This window comes from Nyctereutes procyonoides, unplaced genomic scaffold (genome assembly GCF_905146905.1).
Source record: "Nyctereutes procyonoides isolate TBG_1078 unplaced genomic scaffold, NYPRO_anot_genome, whole genome shotgun sequence".
NCBI lineage: Eukaryota > Metazoa > Chordata > Mammalia > Carnivora > Canidae > Nyctereutes > Nyctereutes procyonoides.
In genome coordinates this window covers 158,675-162,244 of record NW_026575031.1, presented here as the reverse complement: position 1 = coordinate 162,244, position 3,570 = coordinate 158,675, and the positions used below count along the sequence as shown (strand labels likewise).

The window sequence follows — 3,570 nt, the reverse complement described above, 5'->3', positions numbered from 1 at the left end:
TGGGCAGCCCGGGGGCTCAGCGATTTAGCGTGGCCTTCCGCCCACGGCGTGATCCTGAAGACCCGAATCGAGTCCCATGTCAGGCTCCCTGTATGGAGCCTGTTTCTCCCTTTGCCTCTCTCTCTCTCTCCACTCTGTGTTTTTCTTGAATAAATAAATAAAATCTTAAAAAAAAAAAGATGAATACATTCCCAGAGGTGGGGACTGGGTTGGAAGAGAAGGGTCTGTCTTCTAGATAAAGGCTTATGGGCTTGGAAGGGATTACAGCAGTGATTATTCTATGTGACTGGGTCAAATCATATTAGTTTTGAACCCAAATCAAATGGTTTGGCTCATGTTGACCATGTCATAGCTCATGAATAATCATGGCTTCCCCTAGGTGGAAGCAGAGGGTATCAAATGCAGACAACCTGGGGGTAGAGAGCAGCTCCACATGCCAGCCACCAATTTTTCTGGGTAATCACATTTGAGGGGCCATGAGCATATCAGGTCAGTTCTAATAGAGACAGGCTTTCATAATGTTGACCTCTTTCCTAATTTATTAACATAATTAGCCTAATTTATATTTTCTTCTTGAGGTAGCAGTGCCAACCAAACCAATGGATGGAGCAAATCACTCTGTGGTGTCAGAGTTTGTGTTCCTGGGACTCACCAACTCCTGGGAGATCCAGCTTCTCCTCTTTGTGTTCTCCTCCATGTTTTATATGGCAAGCATGATGGGAAACTCCCTCATCATGCTCACTGTGACTTCTGACCCTCACCTGCACTCCCCCATGTACTTTCTGTTGGCCAACCTCTCCTTCATTGACCTGGGAGTTTCTTCAGTCACTCCTCCCAAGATGATTTATGATCTTTCAGAAAACGTAAAGTCATCTCCTTTGGTGGTTGCATTGCTCAAATCTTCTTACGTCATTGGTGGTGTGGAGATGGTGCTGCTCATCGCCATGGCCTTTGACAGATATGTGGCCATATGTAAGCCTCTGCACTATCTGACCATCATGAGTCCAAGAATGTGCATCTTCTTTTTAGTGGCTGCCTGGATGACTGGCCTTATCCATTCCGTGGTTCAACTAGCTTTTGTGGTAAACTTACCCTTCTGTGATCCTAATGTGCTGGACAGCTTTTACTGTGACCTTCCTTGGTTCATCAGACTTGCCTGCACAGAGACTTACTGACTAGAGTTTATGGTCATAGCCAATAGTGTATTTAAATCAGGAACTAATACAATAGGGGAAAGGACACCTCAGTATAGAACTGGGCTTAATTTCCAATACATTAGAACTAGTAGGGATTTATAGCCAAAGAGCAGGTGAGGGGCAGTTGGTAGATAGAAATTACTAAGAGGAGATGGTAAAGGTGGGAAGAATTCGTGCTAAACAGACCTGACAGAATCTTGCTGAAGGTAGGCCAGAGTGATCAGGTATTGAGAGTGGGTGGTTAGGAGTCAGATATCAAAGGCTAGGGTTTTTTTTTTTTTAATAATAAATTTATTTTTTATTGGTGTTCAATTTGCCAACACCCAGAATAACACCCGGTGCTCATCCCGTCAAGTGCCCCCCTCAGTGCCCATCACCCATTCACCCCCACCCCCCACCCTCCTCCCCTTCCACCACGCATAGTTCGTTTCCCAGAGTTAGGAGTCTTCGTGTTCTGTCTCCCTTTCTGATATTTCCCACACATTTCTTCTCCCTTCCCTTCTATTCCCTTTCACTATTATTTATATTCCCCAAATGAATGAGAACATATAATGTTTGTCCTTCTCCGATTGACTCATTTCACTCAGCATAGTACCCTCCAGTTCCATCCACATTGAAGCAAATGGTGGGTATTTGTCGTTTCTAATGGCTGAGGAATATTCCATTGTATACATAAACCACATCTTCTTTATCCTAGGGTTTTTCACTAAACTGACTTAGTAGGATTCTAGTTACAATTGGCCCATGCAAACCTAGCAAGCATGGGCCTCGGGTTGAAGGTTAGGGAAGAAAAATGCTCAGAGTAGCCTAATTACTTGACCTAAAATTTTGGTCAAGAAGATAGGTCTGTTAACTTAAAGGTGGATGATTAAGAATTGTCTCTCATACATTATCTTAATAGGCTAATAAGGCTCAAGAATGTTCAAGATATAATTCCCTATTGTCACGAACATCCTAATTACACCTTCTTAATGCTATTAAACATTATTGTTATTATTTCTAAAAATTGTATTTAAATTCAATTTAGTTAACATATAGTATATTATTAGTTTCAGGGGTAGAATTTAGTGATCTATCAGTTGCATATAATACCCATGGCTTATTAAGTGCTCTCCTTAATGCCCATCATCCAATTATCCCTTCTCCCACCTACCTCCCCTCCAGCAACCCTCAGTTTGTTTACTACAGCTAAGAGTCTCTTATTCTTGGAGTAGTTAAAATGAACAAATTTACTAACATGATCCAAAGATATACCCTATAAAGGTATAAAGGTATAAATAAAGTGATACAGCCCATACCCCCCAACACACACATGACTGATGTTTTAATACACAATCTTATTTAAAAATTATCCAGTGAATATCCATTCCAGGACCTTGAGATCATGATCTGAGTTGAAGATATACACCTCATTGACTGAGCCACCCAGGAGCCCCTGTAATGTGAATTTTAAAATTCATCCTTATTTTAGAAAATAGTAGAAGAATGGGTGGCTATTTCTTTGACTTTCTCAGATCAGAAACTATAGGAGCAGTAGCTTCAAATCAAGATTCAAAGGAGGCCAGACACTTTCTCAAATGTGTGTCTGCATGTTAGTCTTTGTCTCTTTATTTGATCTCTAACCCTAAAGAATCAATTGAGTCTGTCTTTGAGTTAAAAGAGTTCTTTCATTGAAATTAGTTGCCCCTCAGTACATGTTTTAGTTTTTTTTTACAAGCCTGAACTCCTCAACTTAATGATTTTAATGAATAACTCAGTTTGTGATAACACAATTCAATTATTTGTAAGACCTTTAAAATCTAGTGTACTCAGAATCCATCAAGTAGCCTAGAATGACAAAAGGTATCCAGCCTTTTTGAAAAACCAACAAAACTTCTCACAAATTTATGTAAATCTTCTGTTTGGCTATGTTGTTTTCATACAGTTATCTTTTAAACAAGTTAAGGTGTAAAAAGGGAAAAATATAATCAAAACAGAGCATTTTTAAGCTATATCCTTACCACTTTCCATCAATAGCCTTGGCATTTAATCAACTTCCTTTGCCAGAAAGGATTTTTGTTGATTTTCAAAACTGAAATGAGAAAGATTTTATCAGTTAGTTTATGTGGTAAGTCAGTCTTTTCTGGTTAGAGGCCAAATGATGACTTATTTGTAAGTTTTATCTCTTTGTTCTCCCTCATGTTAATTATTACTTTCTATATTTTCTTTCTTTCTTCTTTCTTTTTTTTTTTTTTAAAGATTTTATTTATTTGAGAAGAGTGAATGAGAGTGAGTGAGAACGAGTGGCGGAGGAGCAGAGGGAAAGGGAGAAGTTTACTGTGGGATAGCATTTTAAACACTTTTGCAGACTAGTTTCACTCCAGTGAGGCAGTTA

General features: G+C 39.3%; 1 pseudogene; it reads left to right on the top strand.

The window, feature by feature from the left end:
* The first annotated feature begins 599 nt into the window (after positions 1-599).
* LOC129504100 (olfactory receptor 4F3/4F16/4F29-like) lies at positions 600-1,298 on the top strand (annotated as a pseudogene).
* Positions 1,299-3,570: the final 2,272 nt, after the last annotated feature.